The sequence below is a fragment of the Bubalus kerabau genome, chromosome 23 (assembly GCF_029407905.1).
Source record: "Bubalus kerabau isolate K-KA32 ecotype Philippines breed swamp buffalo chromosome 23, PCC_UOA_SB_1v2, whole genome shotgun sequence".
NCBI lineage: Eukaryota > Metazoa > Chordata > Mammalia > Artiodactyla > Bovidae > Bubalus > Bubalus kerabau.
This window is the reverse complement of record NC_073646.1, coordinates 26,725,848-26,749,319: the sequence shown is the minus strand read 5'-3', so window position 1 is coordinate 26,749,319 and position 23,472 is coordinate 26,725,848. Positions and strand designations below refer to the sequence as shown.

At 52.4% G+C, this 23,472-nt stretch overlaps 1 protein-coding gene and 1 non-coding gene across 2 annotated transcripts in view; both read right to left on the bottom strand.

Moving 5' to 3' along the window:
- Positions 1-20,267, bottom strand: part of SBK1 (SH3 domain binding kinase 1) — a 51,415-nt gene extending 31,148 nt beyond the window's left edge. Inside the window, exon 1 of the mRNA XM_055561709.1 lies at positions 19,460-20,267. The gene's annotated coding sequence lies outside the window, so the exon portion shown is untranslated. The remainder of the gene's footprint in view (positions 1-19,459) is intronic.
- TRNAG-UCC (transfer RNA glycine (anticodon UCC)) lies at positions 4,398-4,470 on the bottom strand. Its single transcript has one exon. It is a non-coding gene; the product is annotated as a tRNA-Gly (tRNA).
- Positions 20,268-23,472: the final 3,205 nt, after the last annotated feature.

Here is a 23,472-nt window from a genome sequence, read left to right as displayed (position 1 = left end):
CTGTCCCTGCTGCTCATGGGAGATCAGGACACTCAGGCCCCTTAGGGCTGGATGTGGCTGCTTCCCTGGAGGTTGTGACCTGAGGATCTGATAGGTCTTTGCCCCTCCCCTGTCACACTTACTGCAGGGGGACCCGGGAGCATCCTCGGAGCAGAGGCTACTCAGAGCCCATTCAATCTCTGCTCTTGCCTCAGGAATGTAGACATTCTGAAGGAAGCCAGTGCGGTCTGGTGCGCATCCCTGGGGGGGCTGGCTTTGATGATGTCCTAGTTTGGGTTTCCTAGAAACAGACCCTGAGCCAGGAATTTGAGATCAGTTTTTTGTTGTTGTTGTTGTTAGGTGATCCCAGGTAGAAGGATAGAGAAAAGAGTCAGGGAGGCAGTAACAAGTTACCATTGCGGGCAACTAGAGGTGAACCCACTGGAGAGCTCTCAGAGATAGTGCAGAACACGCACGGACATACACGGAACACGTATGATATCCCAGCTCGTGTCAGTCATTGGTGAGAGTTGCTGGGTGGGGGGTGCAGACTGTGCTGTGGACATGGGCAGAGCAGACTGGAACAGAGCAGGTACTCAGGAAGAGAGGCAAGGATGCATGAGTAGAAGTGGGGAAGGGGCCTAAGGAGACCTGGGGCTCCCCAGGTGGCACAGTGGTAAAGAATCTGCCTGCCAAGCAGGAGACCTGGGTTCGATCCCTGGGTTGGGATGATCCCCTGGAGGAGGAAATGGCAACCCACTCCAGTATTCTTGCCTGGAGAATCCCATAGACAGAGGAGTCTGGTGGGCTACACTCCATGGGGTCACAAAGAGTCAGCCATGACTAAGCATGAACATGCACGCATTCCAAGGACACACAGGCAGAGAAGGGACAATGTCTGCCACAAATAACCAGCACTTAGAACAGGGCCCTGAGGCTGGCTTGATGCCCACCTATTCCAACTGGAGTGGAATTCTGGTACCCTGTATCATCTGTCCCTCATTTTTAGCAACAGAACCTCAATTTTTCTTTGGGAACTCACATTCCTTGACATACCTTTCCCTACTCACTAGGGGTTCTGAAGATGGGGCTTACCTCTTCGGCTCTAGGGCTGGGCTTGTGACCCCAGCTCCCATCAATTAGCATATGCCAGCCCCCTGGCCACAGTGATTGTTTCTGAGATGGGTCTGTGATCCACGCCAGGCTGATGTGCCAAAGCTTACTATTGCACTGAAAGAGGGTGGGATGTCAGCCTGGAGTTGCTTCCACCAGGGAGAACCTCCCAGAAGAAGAAGCCAACATAGCAGAGGACAGTCAAGAGATGGAGAGTATCAGAAGCCACATGCCATCATTTGAGCCCCTGGATCCAGCCATGCCTGAAGTCCCTGGACTTTTCAGTCTTGTAACCTGATAAAGTCCCTTTCGTGCTGAAGTAAGTTGGAATAGGGTCTCTCTCACTTACACCCCCAAGTGTAAACTGTGTGTAAATGGGGGTTTCTAAAGTGTTTAAGGATGCAGGTGTAAGTGAAAGGTTCTCCTCTCTGTCTGCCATAATAACTATTTGCTCAGCACCCCAGTATGTCTGAGGAGGTTCTCAGAGGGAGCTCAGTGTGTCCAGGAGCAGGAGTTTGGAATCCTGGGAGTTCCAGCTCCTGTCTCCTTAGGGTATTGTTCTTGGGGTCATGTGAGGAGCTGGGGGGGGGGGTCACAGCTGAGCATGCAGGGTGGGAGCCTAGGCTGCCATGTGGCCCACTTCCCTCTAAGCATCAGGAACCTCTGGTTCCTGCATGCGTGCATGCATTCATACATTCACACTTATTCGTGGGCACCTACTGCATAAAGGGGGCTTCCCTGATGGCTCAGGGGTAAAGAATCCACCTGCAATGTAGGAGACCCGGCTTCAGTCCCTGGGTTTGGAAGGTCTCCTGGAGAAGGGAATGGCAACCCACTCCAGTACTCTTGCCTGGGAAATACCATGGACAGAGGAACTTGGTGGGCTACAGTCTATGGGGTCGCAAAAGAGTCAGACTGAGTGACTAAATAACAACAACTGTAAAAGGGTAGCAGGATAAAAAGGTGGGCTAAACAGACAATCCTTGCTTTCAGGAGCTTCCAGTCTAGTGGGGGGTGGGGGTGGGAATCTCTATACTAATTACACCAATAAATGTCAGATTCTGAGCTAAGCAGGTAAAGGGCCACGCAGTGTTCAGGGCCTCATCTTACTCCCTTCTGATCCTTGATGACTGCCCATCTCTCCCAAGGAGTCCGCTCAGCAGCTCAGACACACTTTTTCTCCTTCACACCTTCCGGATCTTGTACTGCTCTACCCTGGAAGTCCCACCTCAGGTCTAATCTGCATCCTGCCTGCTGCCTGCTCAGCCCGCTTTCTTTGCTTTGGTCCCCAGGGAGGTGAAGGCCATTGAGCATCTTTTTGTGTCACCTCACTGCTCAGGTATGAGTCTCTCGACATTTATCAAGTATCGAGGGTGTGCCAGGTGCTTCCAGAAGGCTAGACCTTCCCCAGATGGAGAAACTGGGGCATGACCATGGCAGTCCTGCGCTAACAAGGCCAGCCTCTCCCGTCCCCTGGAGTAGGAACGGGACACCCTGTCCTGTGCCCTTCTTGCTACTTGTCCTCTTAACCTCTCCCAGGCCAAGGGTTTCACTAGACTGAGGGCAGGAGAAAGGGGCAACAGAGGATGAGATGGTTGGATGACATCACCGATTCAATGGACATGAACTTGGGTAAACTCTGGGAGATGGTGAGGGACAGAGAGGCCTGGCATGCTGCAGTCCATGGGGTTGCAGAGTCAGACATGACTTGGCGACTCAACAACAACAACAGGCCAAGGGTCCCTCCCAGTTGGCAGCCCCTGCTTGCAGTTCCCAGGCCCAGTCCACTGCCTGCACCCCAGAGCCTCCGTGGAGGTGGGGGGGGGTCTCCCTGACCCCTGGGGATGGCCCCTTCTGCCTGTCCCCTCCCCTCCTCCAGCCCCTCCTACTTATTTAACAAACACAGATTTGGCCAGATTTGAAGCATTTTAAACATATGAACTCATTTAAACCTCATAATATACTTACTGTGTGGGTGAGCAATCATTTTGTATCCGAGATGCAGGGAGGGGAGAGGTTGCCGCGGCTGACCCATTAGCTGGGGCTCGAATCCAGGCCGGCTCTGGAGTCCAGGCCCCTAACCACCTGGCTGCCCAGCCTCTCCAGCCCCCACCATCCTGGCCTCCTCTTACCTGATCCCACTGATCTCACCTGCATCCCTCTTCCCAGCCACCTCTCACTCTCGGTTTCCAATCCTTTACTCCTGGGCTGCAGCCTGGGGAGAGGCACTGGGCTGGTCCTACCAGAGGGAGGGGCATTGGGTGGAGGCCTGAGTGCTGGGCCCCCACCGGTTCCCAGTCCTGAGTGGATGAGAGGAGGTGGGCAGGGTTGCAGCAGGGAGGGGAGGCTGGGTGGAGCCAGGCCTGCAAGCCCTAATTAAGTCAGTTAATTAGGTGGGGAGGAGAAGCCTGTGGGAATTAATGAGCTTGGCTAATTAAGTGGATCTGGCAGAATGGCTCCAATCCTAGTGGATCCAGAGAGATGCGGGCTTAGGCAGGACACAGGGTCGGGGGCAAAGTGCTGGGCGCTTCCCCTTTTCATCAGATCTGCAGCCTCCACTGGGCTAAGGCCACTGCCAGGACCCGCACTGGCCATCAGGGTCTGCGGCCACCTCCTGAAGTTACGGGCCATGCGTGCTACTGATGCTTGGGTTGAAGTCCCCATCGAAAACCTGGTCCCCTGTTACCCATCCCTCAGGGGTTAAAGCTCTATCCCCCTTTGAACATTTTGGAGATGGAGGCTGAAAATGAGCCCCGACCAGGCTCCTAGCAGAGCAGCCACAACAATCCCTGACCAGAAACCATGACTGCCACCCACACGTCCCCCAGGTTTCAGAAGGAAACCTGCCTGGTGCTCTCCCAGCTCACAGATGCGCAACTGAGGCTGAGAGGAAGGGGCGGGGCTTGTCCTCCACCCATTGCTTACAGCAACAGCTGGCCCGGGAGCCTGGGGGCTTTCTCTTGCTGGGCACTATTTCCCTCTGATCGTGGGGCGTTGAGTAACAACAGCAACAGTGTCCATGGCTGGAGTACATACTGTTTGTGAGGTGTGTGTCCTTGACACAAGGGCCAGCTACAGAATGTGAGGCTTCTTGTCTAGAAAGCAGGAGAGAAGCTTTCGCTTCCTACCCAAGCCTCTCTCTCTGCCCGCCACAGTGTTCTATATTTGCTATTGAACATGATGCTGCCTTGGGCATCACGGATGCCTGGGGCCCCTTGATGCACACCCGACGTGGAACCTTCCTGGTATCCAGGCCGCTGCCAGACCAAGCACATCAACCTTGACTGTGGCATGCAGGACCGTAGTTCCCAGACCAGGAATTGAACCTGTGCCCCCTGCAGTGGAAGCACAGAGTCTTAACCACTGGACCACCAGGGAAGTTTCACATGTGCCACTGTTACTCAGACTTCACTTACACTTCAAAGATGATATGATGAAGAATGGCAAGCTGCTGGGAATACCCCGGCAGTCCAGCGGTTAGGACTCTGTATTAACCTGAGGGCATGGTTCAATCCCTGGTTGGGGAACAAAGATCCCACAAGCTGCATGGCACAGACAGAAAAAGAAAAGAAAAAAAAAATTTCTAAGATACCAACCACAGAGCACTAGAGCCCAAGTTTGGGGCCCTGCGTGATACATATTGACTGAGTTCTCACAGCCACTCTGCTTACTGGGATTGTTACTGCCCTCGTTTCACACATTTGTTCATTCATCCATTCAATTACCAAATATTATCAAGTGCCTCCTATGTACCAGGCAACATTTGCAGTGAACAAAACAGAAAAATCACTGCCCTCGTCCATTGTAGTGAGGAGAGAAGACAAGAAACAGGGTATGTGAATAAAGGACCATACTTCAAGGGATTAATGGAGGGAAGACATAAAGCAGAGAAGCTTCCTTTTGAGCAGAAACTTGAAGGAGGTGAGGGAGGAAGGGAGCCATGCTGAAATGAGGGCAGGCAGGCAGGTACAAGTGGGCCAGGCAGAGGGAAGAGCCAGGGCAAAGGCCCTGAGGCCAGAGTGTATGCTTGGGATGCCCAGGAACAACGAGGCTGATAGAGCCTGGGAGGAGATGAGAGGTGATGGGGAAGGTTCATCCAGGGCCACAGTAAGCCTTTGTCTTTGACTCTGAGAGCACTGGCAGTCATTGGAGGGTTTTGAGCAGAGGAGGGAGGAGGTGGATTATAGGTTTTAACAGGCTCCCTCTGGCAGCGCAAGAAGGGAAGTGAGGAGGCTCTGGTACCCAGCCAAGTGAAACAAGATAGCAAGGGACCAGGTAGTAGGAACAGAAGTGATGAGAAGTGACGGCATCTGCTGACAGATTGGACAGTGGGGTGGTGTGTGTGTGTGTGTGTGTGTGTGTGATTTGCCCTCAGCCTCTGGACCGTGAAATTCCACCAACAGCTGAGGACACCAAGCAGCTTTCTGGCCCCTGGATTCTTTGCCCCTACAGGTCCCCTCTCCCTCTGCATTTCTGCCTGCCTGGGGCCAGTGGCTGCAACATGGACAAGGTACATGAAGCCTCTGGGGCACAGTTCTCCTTTCATGGAGTCACAGACTGAGACACTGAGTCCCCAGGGAGGGACTGTGAATGGGGCGCATGACCCGGGCTGGGGACAGTGGTGAGCTGGAGAGCCCTAGCCCGTCTGAGTGGTGGCCTCCCCGCCCCTGTGGTCCATTGCTGTCACGTGGGAATGTGAACTCAGGTATTCAGAGCTTCTAATTTTCCAGGAGAAGTTAGAAATCTGGATCTGATTTGTAAAATGTTGGCAAAGCACTGATAAAAAAAAGTCAGGAAGGCTAGACCCCCTCTGAGGCACCAAGGATAAGACAAGGGGGGCTGCTTCTGTGGGTCTTCTGCACGCTGTGACCTCCACACCAGCGGCCTCGGCCAGCCTGGGAACACAGATACACGAAGACACTTCTCCCCGAGGTGTGGCCTCGTAGGTCAGCTCTTGGCTGGTCTGGGCAGGATCCTGGAAGGATGGGGGCAGTTAGGATGGAGCACCCCTTCTGAGCCCTTGGGGGGCACCAGAACAGTGACATTTCTCAAGGATGATATGGTTGCCAGGCAAGGGCAACTGCTGGTCCCCTGGGTGCCTGGAGGAGCAGGAGAAGGCCTGGGATCAGAAGGACAAGACCATGGCCAGGAATGAGCCACAGGGTGAGGTCTGCTCCCAAACAAGAGAACCAGCAAGACTGAGCAGGAAAGGGAGGCACCCAGGCTTGTCCCTGCCTTACAGGCCACGCTTAACTCTGCCTCCTCTCTGGAACATTCCAGAGGTTGACCCCTGTTTCTCCCCCTGGATCTAGGCTGGGCAGGGCTGGGCTGAGGGGCTGCAGGAGAAGCAGAGAGAGACAGAGGCGGTGGCAGAACCTCCCGCACTGTCAGATCGGGTTAGCCATCGCCCAGTGTGGCACAGCGCTTCACACGCCTGACCTCATTCATCCTCTGAACCGTCTCAGGTCAGAGTCACAGCTGTACGGAGGACGAAACTGGGTCACAGAACGGTCGGGTAACTGGCTAAAGTCACGCAGTCTAAAAGTAGCGGCACCTGGAGTTAAACCCAGGGGTATGTACCTGCAGAATCTAAGCTTGGACATAAAATCTCAGAAAAAGACCGAAGCATCACGGACGGACGGAACGAGCGGGGCCGTCCTGGCATGTGCGGGCGCGGCGCTCCCTCTAGTGGCCGACTCGCCGCAGTGCAGGACAGATGAGGGGCTCGCCGGCCGCCGGACTCGCTGTCTCTGGGTCTCTCTCTGTCTCACGCGCCTGCACGCACGCACGGGTGCGCGCACACATTCAGTATCTAGTTCTCCAGCGGGAAGACCACAACATCTCCACGTTCTCACCTGCCACACGCGGGCCCTACCCGGCTTCCCCTTTCCCCCTGGTCAGGCTCCATCAGCGATGCCAGCCCCAGGGAGCCTTCCGGCTACTCCCCTGTGTCTCTTTCTCTCTGTCAGAACCTGGGTCTCCTTGTCCACACCCGTGGTTCTCAAACTCTGCAGCACATTCTAGTCTGCCTGGGAGCTTTCAGAAGTCCTGATGCACGGCCACGCCCAGGGCAAAGGAATCAGCCTCTTCTCTCACCATCACTAGACCTTCGGAGTTCAAACCTCAGATGGAGGTTGGAGATCTCAGCCTCTCGGTTCTCTGGCCTTTTCTGACACCTTTAACCCTTTCTGCTCCCTTCCACCTCTGAGGCTCACATCCCGTACCATGTAATTACCCCACACCCCACCCGCTCTGAGATTCTGTTTTGATCACCTCCCTCCGTGTTTCCCTCTCCATCCTCATCTGGTACCCACAAGCAACAGTTTTTTGACCCCATTGAGGCCACCAGTCCACGGCCCCCATCCCTTTCTCACCCATCAGCCCCCTTCTGCCATGACGGTCCACCGTGCCCTGCTTGGGCTCCGCACACCATCACCATGGCTGCTCCCTGGCACCCTCATCTCCACCCTGCTGTGCCCAGCTTTCCTGTTGGAGAACCTGCCGGGCAAAATGCCAACCATCACCTGCTTTCTGCCTGCACCGTACAAGCCAGCACTGGTCCGAGGGTCCCCCACCAAGTAGAGAGTTTCCCTTAATGGTCTTCAAGGGGCACTCGCTGCCACCCCACAACCCCAGTATGGCTGCCAGTGGCCCTTCCCCACTCTCTCTGACCAGGCCTTCTCAAATTTTAATTTGCTTGTGCCTCTCCTAGGGATCTTGGTGAGGCCTGAGCTTCTGCATGTCTAACCAGCCCCCCAGGGGTGCTGATGCTGTTGGCCCCTGCACCCTCCTCTGAGCGGCAAGGTCCTCCCACCTTCCCCTCTCTTCTCAAACCATGGTTCCCATTTCACTGAGAATACAGGTGGACCGGATGCAGTTTTATTGGCTCCTTTTATCAACACTCGGAGAAGGCAATCGCACCCCACTCCAGTACTTTTGCCTAGAAAATCCCATGGATGGAGGAGCCTGGTAGGCTGCAGTCCATGGGGTCGCTAAGGGTTGGACACGACTGAGCGACTTCACTTTCACTTTTCACTTTCATGCATTGGAGAAGGAAATGGCAACCCACTCCAGTGTTCTTGCCTGGAGAATCCCAGGGACGGGAAGCCTGGTGGGCTGCCGTCTATGGGTCGCACAGAGTTGGACACAACTGAAGCGACTTAGCAGTAGCAGTAGCATCAAAGCACAAACCCACCCAGCCCCTCACTCCTCACTTCTTCCAGCAGCTTCAGTGGGGGTGGGGAGGCCCTTCTCCGGAGGCCAACCCCTCCTTTGGGCCCTGGATTCTTTAGGACTCCCCTCCACCACACGTCTCCATCCATTTCTATCAAGAAACACGGGCAGCTCCCACTCCCATTTCCCACTGCTTTGGGACAATTATTTCCATTCTTTTAGCTGATTATTAGTAGTTTTCATTCCTATGTTTCCTGCGTAGCAGGTTTTAGGTTATGCTTTTCGTCTCCACTTCCCACGCTGGAAGATGAAGATGGAGCTCTCCGACGTCCATTACCTCCACTTCCTGTCTCCCGCCCTCCGGGAATATTGCATCATAGTATTGATAAGATTGGTAGTGTTGGCGGGACTTCCTTGGTGGTCCAGTGGTTAAGAATCCACCTGCAAATGCAGAGGACGTGGGTTCGATTCTTGGTCCAGGAAGATCCCGCATATCGCAGGGCAATAAAGGCCATGTGCCACAGTGACTAAGCCCGTGCCCTAAAGCCTGTGCACCGCAATCAGAGAAGCCACCATAATGAGAAGCCTGCAAATGGCATCTAGAGAGTAGCCCACACTTGCCATGACTAGAGAAAGCCCTCGTGCGGCAACGAAGACCCAGGACAGCCAAACATGAATAAATACATAAAATTAAAAAAAAAAGATTGATAGTGTTGGGGACTTTCCTAGTGGCCCAGTGGTTAGGGCTCTGTGGTTCCACTACAGGGGGCATGGGTTCGATCCCTGGTTGGGGAACTTTGCCACACAGCCAAAAGGGGAAAAAAGATCGATAGTATTTACATAGGGTGGAAACACAACTTTCTGTGGGATACTATGATTTCTTTCCCCCTTTTTCCTTTTTATGATAGATTTTCTGTTTTAGATTTATAGAACAACTGAACACAAAGTACAGAGAGTTTTTGTGTATACCTCCCCCCTCTGCATTTTCCCTGATTGTCAGCATTTTGCATTAGTGTGGTGAGCCTGTTACAATTGATGAACCAGTACTGATAAACTAATATTAACTACAATCCATAGTTTACATGAGGGCTCCCTCTGTTGTACAGTCTATGGGTTTTGACAGGTGGATGGGGTCATGGACCCATCGTTGCCGTATCATACAGAATAGTCCCACTGCCCTAAAAACCCTCCGTGCTCCACCTACTCACTCCCCGCTCCCCACCAGCCCCTGGCAACCACGGATCTTTTTCTGTCTCTAGTGTAACTTTTTCAGAATGTCATAGAGTTGGAGGCTTACAGCTCATAGCCTTTCTAGACTGGCTTCTTTCGTCTTGTGGTGGTGGTTGTTTAATGGCTGAGTGATGTCTGACTCTTTGCAACCCCATGGACTATAGCTTCTCTGTCCTTGGGATTTCCCAGGTGAGAATATTGAGTAGATTGCCATTTCCTTCTCCTGACCTTCCTGACCCAGGGATCGAACCCCCGTCTCCTGCATCGGCAGGCGGATTCTTTACCACCGAGGCACCAAGGAAGCCAATTGGCTTCTTCCACCTAGCCATATGCATTTAAGATTCTTGTATGTCTTTTTGTGGCTTCATGGCTCATTTTTATCAGCGAATAATATTCCGTTGTGTGGATATATCATAGTTTGTTCATCTATTCGCCTGTTGAAGGACGTTTTAGATGCTCCCAAGTTTTCAGGCAATTATGAAAAAGAGCTGTTATAAACATCCATGTTCAGGGTTTTGTTCAGACATACGTTTTCAACTCATTTGGGTGAGTACCAAGGAATGCTATTGTTGGATCATATGGAAAGACTATGTTTAGTTTTGTAAGAAACTGCCAGACCGTCTTCCAAAGTGACTGTATCATTTTTGAGTCCTCACAGCAATAAATGAGAGTTCCTGTTGCTCCACATCCTCACCAGCATTCATAATTGTCAATATTTTGGATCAGTGTGTAAATGTATCTCACTGTGGTTTTAATTTGCTATTTCCTGATGACATCTGATGTTGAGCATCTTTTATAAGCCTATTTGCTGTCTGTATATCATCTTTGATCTAGTGACCGTTCAGATCTTTTGTCCCCTTCTTTAATGGGGCTGTTCATTCCCTTTCTTCCTTTTCTTTTTCTTTCTTTCTTTCAGCTTCACTGGGTCTTCATTTCGGTGCGTGAGCTTCTCATTGCAGTGGCTTCTCGTTGCAGAGCACAGGCTCTAAGCTGCTTGGCCTTCAGTGGTTGCTGCACGTGGGTTCCGTAGTTGTGGTTCCCGGGCTCTAGAGCGCAGGCTCAGTAGCTGTGGTACACGGGCTTAGTTTCTCCTTGGCATGTGGGATCTTCCTGGACCAGGGATCAAACCCGTGTCTCCTGAATTGGCAGGCGGATTCACCACTGAGCCACCAGGGAATCCCTGTCCTAACTCTTGAATGTTTTCCATTTCTGCTATGATTTCCTTTAGGATTGATGGAAATCAGTCAATCCCAAAGGAACATCAATCCTAAAGGAAAGCAGTCCTGAATATTCATTGGAAGGACTGATGCTGAAACTGAAACTCCAATACTTTGGCCACCTGACGTGAAGAACCAACTCATTGGAAAAGAGCTTGATGCTGGGAAAGATTGAAGGCGGGAGGAGACGGGGATGACAGAGGATGAGATGATTGGATGGCATTACTGACAAGATGGACATGAGTTTGAGTGGGCCCTGGGAGTTGGTGATGGACAGAGAAGCCTGGCATGCTGCAGTCCATGGGGTCACAAAGAGTCGGACATGACTGAGTGACTGAACTGATCTGAACTGAACTCTGCTATGATATCCTTTTTTGGAAAATTGAAGTATAGTTGATTTACAATGTTGTGTTAATTTCTGCTGTACAGCAAAGTTATTCAGTTATACATACATATATATGTACATGCTGCTCATGCTGCTGCTGCTGCTAAGTCGCTTCAGTTGTGTCCGACTCTGTGCGACCCCACAGACGGCAGCCCACCAGGCTCCACCATCCTTGGGATTCTCCAGGCAAGAACACTGGAGTGGGTTGCCATTTCCTTCTCCAATGCATGAAAGTGAAAAGTGAAAGTGAAGTCGCTCAGTCGTGTCCAACTCTTCTCGACCCCATGGACTGCAGTCTACCAGGCTCTTCCATCCATGGGAGTTTCCAGGCAAGAGTACTGGAGTGGGTTGCCATTGCCTTCTCCAATATATGTACATATATACAATATATTCTTTTTCATTCTGACTCACCACAGGATCTTGAAGACAGTTCCGTGTTCTGTCGAGTAGGACCTGTAGTTTATCCATTCTACGTATGCTAGTTTGCATCTGCTAACCCCAAACTCCCATTGCTATAATATCCTTAAATTAAGAATTTTTTGTTTTGTTCATCCTTGGAGGTTCGTTTTCTTTCAAAATAGCGTCTAGTTTTCATTTCATGTTACAATATATGTTCCTAAATCTCTGCATATAGTAGTAGTAGTTTTTTGGGGGGCTCTCCAGGTGGCACTAGAACCGGCCTGCCAATCCAGGAGACATAAGAGACACAGGTATGATCCTTGGGTTGGGAGGATCCCTTAGAGGAGCTCATGGCAACCCACTCCAGTATTCACGACTGGAGAATTCCATGGACAGAGGAGCCTGGCGGCCTAGGGTCCACAGGGTCTCACAGAGTTGGACACGACTGAAGCAACTTCGCATGCACGCAGGGAGAAAAGAAAACTAAAACAGGAAATACGAGACCAGCAAGAACAAAATACCCATCTTCAATATATTCAGAGGCTGAAGGGAGTGAACTCTGCCGTGTCCTTCCTGGAGAGTCTGGACCAGATTTCACTGTGCTGGGAGCCGAGGTGGGAAGGACGCTCCAGGTGATGGGGGCAGGGGCAGGACGCCCCACATTCAAGATGCAAATATTCAAATAATCCCTCCAGTAGAGCATAGAACTCCTCCTTATCCTCAGGGTGCCCTGTCCTCCAGTTCACAGACCCTGTGTTTTATCCTCTCTGGGAATAAGCCTTCAGTCTTTGTCAGGGTGGGGGAGGGGCAGTTGCCCCGCGGAGCTGAGCAGAGAAAGAAATCTGAGAATTAAAGCCCTTCTTAGACCAATCCTCCTGGTTTTGGCCCTAGCTTTACTCCCCCTTCCAGAGGTACTTCGTCCATTAACACTAGGGCCCTTTGAGGTTCCGTGGTGGAAATTGTGGTGCCCCCCCTTTTTTTTTCTCATGCCCAGTTTAGGGTTCACTTGAGGTGCTGTGTCACCGGACTGCTATATCCCTCACCATGTTCATCTGTTTTCTAGATTCCAACGTCGTGTTGCTCTTGTCTCCTTTTTCACTATATAAGTCCTTGCTGATTCATGCTGTGGGAGGCAGAATAATGCCCCACCTAATTCCGTTAATGTCTATGTCGTCATCCCAAGAACCTGGGAGTATGTTACCTTAGGTGACAGAAAGAGGCTTTGCAGGTGTGATTAAGGTTAAGGACCTTGAGATGGGAAGATAATCCTGGCTTGCTCAGGTGAGCCCAAGATAATAGCATGCAGCATTAAAAGCTGAGAACCTTTCCCAGCTGTGGTCCAAGAAAGATGTTGAGAGAAGCAGGGCCAGAGAGATGCTGCCTCGCTGGAAGGAGGGGGGCCCTCTGGAAGGCGGTACCTTGAAAAAGATAAGGGGGTGGATTTTCCCCTGGAACTTCCAGAAAGTTCTTCCAGAAAGAGTTCCCAAGAGCAGCCCTGTCAACATCTTGACTTTAGCCCAGGGAGGCCCGTGTTGGACTTCTGACATATAGTCAGTAATATAATCAATTTGGTTTTAAACAACTAAGTTTGCAGTAGTTTGTATTGGTGGCAACAAAAGACGAATAAATGCACCTTAAAACCCACTCACACGTGGAGAAAAGGGCTTCTTACACTGTTGGTGGGAATGTAATCGATGCAGCCCCTGTAGACAACACTATGGAGTTTCCTTAAAAAGCTAAAAATAGAGTTGCCCTACAACCCTACACTCCCACTTCTGGGCCATATATCCAAAGAAAACCCTAGTTTGAAAAGATACATGTACCCCCAATGTTCATAGAAGCACTATTTACAATAGCCAAGATGTGGAAACAATCTCGATGTCCACTGACAGACAAATGGATAACTAAGATGTGGTATATTATGCACAGTGGGATATTACTCAGCCGTAAAAATGAAATAATGCTATTTGCAGGAAAATGGCTGGATCTAGAGATGATCATATTAAATGATGTAAGTCAGACAAAGACAAGTATCAGATGATATCACATATGTGAAATCTAAAATATGATACAGACGAATTTATTTGCAAAACATAAACAGACTCACATAGAAAACAAACTTGTGGTTACCAAAGAGGAAAGCGGGGGGAGGGATAAATTAGCAGTTTGGGATTAATTGATAAACATTACTATATATTAAATAGATAAGCAACAAGGTCCTGATGTATAGCACAGGGAACTATATTCAGTATCTTGTAATAAACCATAATGGAAAAGAAAAATATAAAACCCACTCATTTCTTTTTCATGGGGTTTCAGGACACAGAGAACTTAAATGTGTGTATTCAATCCACCATCTTTAACCGAAGTCTCCACTCACCCCTGCTCCTGTCTCCACCCCGCCAGGAATTGTAATTATCCAGGTCACTTTCGACTTCCGTGCTGCTAGATCTAGTCTCCTTTTCCTTGGCTGTTCGGCATCTTTGAAGCCAGTTGTCCACCTCTCTCTCTGCCTTGAGACACTTGTCTCTTGGTTTCCATGACTACCCACGCTCCTGGTTTTCCTCCTACTTTATTTCTGGCTAGCATCTCCTCCACGTGACCTCACGTTTGTAGTGTTCCTCCGGGCTCCGTCCTGGGGCCTCTCCCCTGTCTCTCCAGTGTGACCTCATGGCTTTCAGAGCCACCTTCATGCCAAAGTCTCTGACATCTCCTAGGCGGCCCACAGACTCCCACTTTGAGCTCCAGTCTCTTAGTACCAAGTCTCCCTTTGACATCTTCACCTGGGCGTCTCATGCGCTTCTAGGTTGAAAACCTCCATGGCTGAATTCCTGAATTTCCCACTATATCTCTTCCTGCCCTTGAGCCTTCCCCTCATCCACACGTTGTTTATCCAACCTAGAAACCTCAGATTCATCCTTGATTCCCTTCTTTTAACCCATCAGCAAGTTCTGTCTCCTAAATATGTCTAGAAAGTATCTATTTCTCCCACGTCCTAGGGACACCTTGGTCCAGGCCAACACCAAGGCCCCCTCCATCACCACCATGACTTCCACACTGGTTTCTGGTGTCTGCTCTGGCCTGGCTGCCATGGATTCTCCCCAGAGGAGCCCAAGTGATCACTTAAGATGCCAATCAACTTATGCCACTTCCCCCTACTTAAAAGCCTCTGAAGCTTTTCCAGTTGCATTTTATACCAGAATAAAATCCATCCTCCTCATGAAGGCTCACAAGGCCTGTATGATCCAGCCCATTCCCGTCTCCCCTCATTGCCCATGTCTCTCCCCATCACTTACCTGCCCTGGCCATACTGACTTGATCTTTTCTCACATTCCCCAAACTCTAACCTGCCTCTGGGCCTTTGTACTCCCTATTCTCTATGCCGGGAATACTTCTCCGCCAACTCTGCTCAGCTCCTTCTCTTTCTTGAGGTCTCAGATGAATTGTCCCTACCTCCACTCCAGTGTTCTTGCCTGGAGAGTCCCAGGGATGGGGGAGCCTGGTGGGCTGCCATCTGTGGGGTCGCACAGAGTCGGACACGACTGAAGTGACTTAGCAGCAGCAGCAGCAGCCCCTCCCCCTTATGCCAAGTGGGTGTCTCCCTACCATGCCTCTGCTAATTTCCTTAACAGTATCTTTTTAAAAATATATATAATATTTGTTTATTTATTGACTGCATTGGGTCTTAGTTGAGGAACGCGGGATCTTCTTTGTGTCACATAGGGTGTTTTTGTTGCCATGTATGGACTCAGTAGTTGTGATACCCAAGCTTACTTGCTAGGCGGCATGTGGGATCTTAGTTTCCTGACCAGGGATTGAATCCTTGTACCCTGCATTGCAAGGCGGATTCTTCATCCCTGAACCACCAGGGAGGTCCCAACAGTGGGTTTGAACGTGGATGACTGTATTTGTTTGTTTACTTGGGTTTTGTTTGACTCCCGCTTTGATAAAAGCTCAACGAGAGGGAATTCCCTGGTGGTCCAGTGGTTAAGACGCCATGCTCCCAATGCAAGGGACATGAGTTCGATCCCTGATCAGGGAACTAAGATCCTGTGTGCTGCACTGCAGGGCCAAAAAAAAAAAAAAAAAAAATTCCAGTGAGAGTGGTGAGATGTGTTTTCTCTGTCCAGTTTCTAGGGCTAGCCCACGGAGGGTGCTCAGTGAAGTCTGCAGAATTTCCGCACGAACGCGCTGGGCACCTCTTCTGTGCCAAGTGCTTTCGTGTATACCAAACATATCATCTTCACAACAGGACTACGTTTCCGAGTTTCTCTTGTAATTAGCTGCCCTGGCCGCATAGCGTGGGCAGGAGTGAAGTAGGCCACTTGCAGCTTTGGTTTGGAAAACCCTTCCATGTGATCTCCACCCTTCTTCTTCGGCTGCGCATGGAAGCAGAGAATCCAGTGGATTCTAAAGCCCTGGCTGAGGACAGCATCACAGGTGGGCGGAGCCTGGGTCCCCAAAAGACTGAGTGGAGCAGAGTCTCCCCCGACCCCACCCAGCCCTCTCTGGACCTTGCGTGAGCAGCCCGGGAGGGTCTGCCCTTTGACGCACATGTGGTTCCAGGCTCGTCGGTGGAGCCTCACCTAATCACGCATCAGACATCAAATAGAGATGGCTGGTGGGTGATGCTTTTGTTGACAAGTTCTCATTAAATGCAGATGAGTTCTTGGTGGGGGCGGATTCTCACTTCAGCCCCAAACAGAAACGGAGTTCACACCTCAATGACAGCACGTTGCGCTGCAAGCCATTGTTTCAGTGTGTGTTTTCTGGCTCTTCCAGGGAAATGCCTCATTGCTGTTCATCTCTTTGGCCTCAGCTTCTAGTCCTTGGGAAGCCTTGGGGAATCTTTGTTGAATCCACGAATGAGGGAACTGGTCTCCCTACATCCCTTCTTGCATCTCTGTCCCTAAAAGCGCCCCAGCAGTTCTTTAATTTTACAGAGGCTCAAAGGGAAGAAAGGACTTCCCCAGCCTCCCAGAGAAGCAGGATGCTGCAGAGTTAGCATTCCCTGGGGCGGCTAAACACGGCAGCAAATTGGGAGTGAAACCCGGCGCCTTCCAGGGGCTGGAGAAAGGCTGAGAGTGGTGGGGGTGGGGAGCAGGCTCCTCTAAACCCCCAAGGTGACCCCACCAAACCTCACTGCTCACTGCCCCTCCTCCAGTAGGAAAGAAACACTCCAGAACTTCCCCCCCCAACACTACGCACTAGCACTGCCTGGCTCCTGCAGCCTGGGCGTCCACATCACTCAGTATTTTTAGCTTCACCACCTGGCACCTGTGGTCACTGTCTTTGCCCAGCCTGGTGGTGTCCCCTCTCCAGATCTTAAAGGGCCAGTACCCACCAGCTGGAAAGGAGACCAGATTCTGCCAACGCAGGTCACCATACCGCCAGGACAAGAGGCTGAGGGGCATGTCCTACAGGAGGAGTCCCCAGAGTTGGAGGAGGAAGATGGGGGGATGAGGGAAGAGGGCAGGATCTCATGACTGCCTGACTCTGGAGCCCATCCCTGTCTCATTCTGGGGTTTCCCAAATTCTGGTTTATTCAAGCTGCCCACCTGGGTGGTGGTTATTGTTTAGTCACTCCGTCCTGTCTGACTCTCTGCGACCCCGTGGACTGTAGCCCCACCAGGCTTCTTGTCCAAGGGATTTCCCAGACAAGAAAATTGGAGCGGGTTGCCTTTTCTTTCTCCAGGGGATCTTCCTGACCCAGGGATCGAAACTGAGTCTCAGTCAGGTGGATTCTTTACCACTGAGCCACCAGGGAAGCCCCACCTGGTGGGGGGCTGATTAGAAATATACATTCATCCCCTCTGAGACGTGAGGCCACGAAGTCGCCAGGGCAGGGCCTGGGAGTGTGTATTTTTTAACAATCAGCTCAGTGATTCTGATGTTCCATCTCCCCACATCACATCCATCCATCCATCCATTCAATCATTCAATGAGCATTTTGAGTTCCTATTATGAAAACAGTGATGCTCTCAGGAGTCCATTGTTTTGTTCGGGAAACATTTCCACACCTGTGGTCTCACTGAATCACCTAATTCATTCCATTTTGCTTCAACGCCCTCCCCACAGCTTGCTCCATCACCTATAGATCAAGTCCTGGGCTCAGCAGTCAAGACCCCTGGTGACCTGACCCCTGCAGACCCTGCCAGCCCCATGCCCGCCACGCCCACACAGTTTCTTTATCGTGTCACCGAGTCTTTGCTCTCTCTCCATCCCCACTGCCTGGATGGCCTTTCCTTAACTTCACTCCTAGACTCACAGACGTAGAGAACCATCTTATGGTTGCTGGGGTTGGGGGAAGGCTGGGGGGAAGGGATAGTTAGGGAGTTCGGGGAGGTCAGGTACACACTGCTCTATTTAAAAGGGATAACCAACAAGGACCTACTGTGTAGCACAGGGAACTCTGCTCACTATTATGTGGCAGCCTGGATGGGAAGGGTGTTGGGGGAGAAAGCATACATGTGTATATATGTTTGAGTCCCTTTGCTGTCCATCAGAAACTATTACAATTTTGTTAACTGGCTATACTCCAATACAAAACAAAACGTTTTAAAAAAACTTCACTCTGTACCTGGAAGAGGACCTGTCCTTAAGACAGACCCGCAGGGGCTCCCAGGGTTCCTGTGGGCAGGGGTGGTCAGTCCCCCTCACTCCCTGAGCACAGTGCACTCATGCCCAACCAGCGCCCATCACTGCCAAACTGATCCGTGTGATCGAGGTCTCTCCTAGCAGGCTGGACCCCAAGAGTGCTGGGGTCCTGGCGCTCTGAGTACTCAGTCACTGCTGAATGATGAACTGACCACCATGCACAGAGTAGCCCCCTGTTTCACAAATGAGAAGACAGAGGCCCATGGAAGACAAATGACCCACCCAGGTCCACCAGTGAGATTTAGGGAGGAGCCTGTCCCAGGCTGCAGGAGCCCCTGCCCTCCTGCTAGGGGCCGGGAGGGCACACCTGGGCTGGCACTGAGCCTGCCCTTCTCCCCACCCAGGGCAGTGCTGACTCAGGTGGTGATGGAGGTGTGGGCCGGCTGGGCTGGAGCAGAGGTGACCCCTGTCTCCCCTACAGATGTTCCATCTATTCCCGGAGCCTATGGTCACAGCTTGGGAAATGCACTTGGCTGGAGCCTGGGTTTCCCTGAAGGTGGGGGTGGGGAGAGGTGGCCAAAGAGACACTGATCTGTAGGGCATGAATCCCTCACCACCCCCGGGCCCAGTGAACACCCTGCCCCCTACCATGAGTACATAGAACTCACACCTAGTGCCACAAACATGGACACACACACACACACACACACTCACCCCCAAATACCCAATCACCTAGACACACAAGCCTTCCATCCCCTCCCCTCCCTTTCTTTTATACAGACACACACACACATGCATGCGTATGCACATGAAGACATTTTCACTTATTAATTCAACAAAAACCTAACACTAAAAAGTGTCCGTGCAGTGCAGGGAGGAAAGGTGACTCTCAGCTTGGGATGGGGCAGGGGCTTCCTGGAGGGCTTCCTGGAGGAGGAGGTATGGCAGCTGGGCTTGGAAGGAGGGGAGCTAGGGGAAGGCAAGTCTGGGCAGGGTTTCATGGATGGTGAATGCAGGAGAGTAGAGCGAAGATGAGGTGGGTGGGGCTGATCTGATCTCACAGGCCTTGAATGTCCAGCTGAGTGTTGACTTCACTGTGTGGGAGCCAGGAGTCATGGAAGACTCTAAGCATAGGGTACATGACCACAGGGGGAAAGGACAGGAGGGTCACTGTGGGGGCAGGATGGGAGAGACAGGGAGGAGGCTACACCCTGGTGAGAGATCTGGGAGTCTGACACAGGGAGGGGGCGGGGCTGGTAAGCAGTGGACAGAGGAACTCAGAAGCAGGACCCCCGGCCCCCAAGGGGCCCCTTCCCAAGCCCTGTGCCCTCACCTTGTCCACCCACTGCCCACCTCGGGCACTGACCTCTGCAGTGGGACCTCTTCCAGCAGCTCCTCCTCCTCCTCCCTGTGGAAACAGACGAAGCAGAAGGCTGGCACATCCTCCTTCCCACAGCGCAGGGGCCAGGTCGGAGGCAGCTCCAGGATGGGGCAGGGGTGGCCGGTGGCGGCCTCAACAGCATCGTCCCTCGCCTGGGCAGGGCTCCCCGAGCCAGCGTGCTCCAGGGTCAGTAGCCTGTTGGCCTCAGGACCCTGCGCCTGCGCTTGCCCACCTGCCACCTGTGCCTTTTCGCTCAGGTTACCCGTCGCCTCGGTGAGCGGGAGAGCCCGTGGCTCTGTCTGATGGGATCGGCTGTCCTGACCCACGGACCTTCCAGCCCCAGGGCTGGGCCCTCGGAAGCAGCTCCCAGCCGCCTGGACTCAGAGGCAGCTGGCTGGTGGACAAAGGTCCAGCAGGGCCCCTCGTCGCCCCTGGTGGTGCCTGAGGCTCCTCGGCTGCCCGCTCCGCTGCAGCTGGTCAGAGGCACGACCCGGAGGACAGGCTCACAGATGCCCTGCCCATCTGTTCATCTGGCTGTCCGGCTGTCTGCTCCTTCCCAGCGGGCCAGCACAGGCAGTAGAGGTGGTTTCTCCAAGAAAGTTTGTTCTCCCCCGGGGGGTGGGTGGCATGGGTGGCCTCCAGGAGGGAGGGTCGGGACCTGAAGCTGAAAGGTGGGCAAGGACCAGATGAGGCTGGCACGGTGCCCACGCTGTCCACGAGAAAAGTTCTGGTCCCTGGACTCCTGGCTCCAGTGCCAGCTTGGACTAGAGCTCCCTGGGCTCAGGGCTCCTTCGGCTCCTCCAGCAGCGGCTGCTCTGGCTTGGCTGTGGGTATTAATAGCTCTACATTCACGCTGAGAAGCCGGGAGGTTAACTCCTTCTCTGCCGGAGCTGGGAGGCCAGTGGGCGGATGGCCACAGGGAGCAGAGGGAAGGCGGCGCCTGAGATCTGCCTGCGCAAAAGCCTGGCCTGGCCCCCTCGTCCCTGCTGCGGGACCCTCCGATGTCACCTCCTGCCTGTGAGTGACTGTGCGGCGCTCAGCATCTGGATTTCGATCAGAATGCCCCAGCCGCCTGACCTCACCACGTGCGCCTCCAGGAAGCTGGATTAGACTGGGGGCTCAGGACAGGGTCCCTGGCATGGGCAGGGCACTGAGTTCTAGGGAGCATTCCCAAGACTCCTTCATTTACACATCCCACTCCTGGGGCCCCTTGGCATTTTCTTAACAAGCAATTACCGTCACCAAGTCTGGGGCCAGTTTTGTCACTGGCTTCCTGTGGAATCCCCCACTAGATGAACCATACACAGCCCCAGAGATGGACCACATGCACGGTGTATTCTGCTGAAGAGTGTAAGGAGTGGATGGGAGTGGAGGAATCTGAGTAGAGTTTGTTTGCTTGAAAAATGTTTATTGCAGGACTTCCCTGGTGGTCCACTGGCTAAGACTCCACGTTCCCAATGCCAGGGCCCAGGTTCAGTTCGAGGCCAGGGAACTGAAAGCACGTGCCACACTAGGAGTTCACAGGCTGCAGCTCATTGCAGCCAAATAAATAAATATTTTTTAAAAATGAAAGAAAATGCTTGAGCACCGGCTATGTGCCGGGCACTGTGCTGAGCACTGGACATACAGCAACGGAGACAGCAGACACCTCCTGTGCTGGTGGGCTTACCTGTCACAGATGGAAGCCACTGGGGCTGAAATTTGTATACCTGGTGGCCCGGCAGTGTGTGAATTGGGGAAGGTGCTCCCGCTGGGCAGGTGCAGCCTCTTCCACACCCCCCAACCCCTCTCCCCAGCACCCAGCTTGTAATGTGGATCGCAAGGTGGCCTATAGCCCCACTCACCTCCTCTGCAACTTACAACATGCATAGCCATTCATTGTGGCCCTGGAATCACCAATAAACAAAGGAAAAATTCAGCTTGTGAAAAGGGTTATGAAAAAAGAAAACAGGGAGAGGTGAGGGAGACTAACCGGGAGGTGGTTGGTTAGGGTGTTCAGGGCAGACCTCCCACGGGGGTGACACTGGAGCTGTGACCAGCAGGAAGAGGAGCCAGTGGAATATCTGGATGGAAGAAGGGTCAGCAGGTGCAAAGGCTCAGAGGCAAGAACTAGCTGCTATGTTTAAGGAAGAGAGTGAGAAACAGCGAAGGTCTTTAAGCTGAGTTTGAGCGCGAATAGAGTTTCCCCAGGGGCTCAAGAGGTGGGGCATCACCAGCAGAGAGGGCCGAGTTCCTGCAAAGACTCATGACAGGATGCACAGGGCTTTCCTGGCGGTCCAGCGGTTGAGAATCCACCTGCCAGTGCCAGGGGCATGGATTCGATCCCTGGTCTGGGACGATCCCACATGCGGTGGAGCGACCAAGCTCATGCGCCACGACTACTGAGCCCGTGTGCCGTAAGTGCCGAAGCCCGCACTCCACAACCAGAGAAGCCACCACAATGAGAAGCCTGCTCGCTGCAGCTAGAGAGTAAACCCCGTCATTGCAACTAGAGAAAGTCGATGTGCAGCAACAAAGACCCCGCCTAGCCAAAAATAAATGAATAAATCTTTAAGGAAAAAAAAAACGGAGGGCGGGGTGGGGGTGGGTGGGATGCATGGTGCCTTGCAAGGCAGGAAGAAGATGCAGGCACGGTCAGAGATGTAGGAGGTATTCATTCCCGAATTGCTTCTCCTGGGGCTCTGAGGAGGAAGGCTGGGTGGGAGGAGGGTGGAAGCGGGGACCTGGGCCAGCCGAGGGGCCGAGGAGGTGCGTGGGAGATGGAGCAGCTTAGAAGGAAACATCAGTTCAGTGAACTGAATTCTGCTGGCTGGGAGGACAGATCTGGGTCTCCCTGGCCCAGAAAAGGTGGAGCCCCCACAGACAGTTGTTTAGGCTGCACACTCTGCACAGGGCACCCGGCAGACGGTGAGTGGGGGCTGACATCCAGCTTACCTCTTGCTCTGCCAAGCCTTCCACCTTTAAAACTGTGACCTCATTGGGGGAGGGCACCTTTTTCTCATTGGTCCACTCAAAAGAGTTCCTGTTTCTTATTGGTCAGCCTGAAGAGGGTCTTTTTAAAAGTTAGTCCAGGGATCTCCCTGGTAGTTCAATGGCTAAGACTCTGAGCTCCCAGTGCAGGGGGCCGGGGTTCGATCTCTAGTCAGGAAAGTAGATCCCACGTACTGCAACTAAGACTTCGCATGCCACAACTAAAGATCCTGCATTCCGCAAAGAAGAACGAAGATTCCCAGGTACTGCAACTAAGACACCAGTGGAGCCAAATAAATAAATATTTAAAAAATAAAGATAAAAAAATCAGTCCACTCAGAGGGATCTCTTTTGAACTGGCCTGTTCAGAGGGCACACTTTTATCTAACTGGTTCCCCCAGATGGGTGCCATTTTCCAACTGGTCAATCCAAGGGGAGTGACCTTTTTTTTTGGATTTGCCTAAAGGTACCCTATAGGCTGGACTGGGGGCGAGGATGACTAGAGGCCCCAGGTCCTAGTATGGGCTCTGTTTGCAGACCTGCTGTGAGCTTTGGGCCAATCACTGTCCCTCTCTACGGAACCACAGATCTATGGACTTAGCCAGAGAAATGAGCTCAGAAAGGGGCAGACTCCCCTGAGGTCACACCGTGACACACAACAGAGCTGGGCAGACCTGACTCTCCTCTCAGCACTCTGTCTTCCTAGGTCACTTGCCTTGGAGACTTGTTTCTTTGAGACAGGAAATGAGAGGGGACAGGAGGACTAGTAGAGATTCATGGAGGAGGAGGAGGAGGAGGAGAGGAGGGGAGGTCAGGCCAGGCCAGGACTCCCGGGGGGTGGGAGTCATAAGGGGTCAGGTGCCCCAGGCCTCTGGGCACCCCTTCCCCCTCCCCTGGGCCCCCTGGGGTTGTCATTTGTGGATGTTAATTATTCATGATGCTGGTGCTTTGCCTGCTTTTAATGCACTCTGATGGCCTTCTCTAGCTAATGGGGAAAATCAATAGGTTTTAATTCTCAGTGGCTGTGA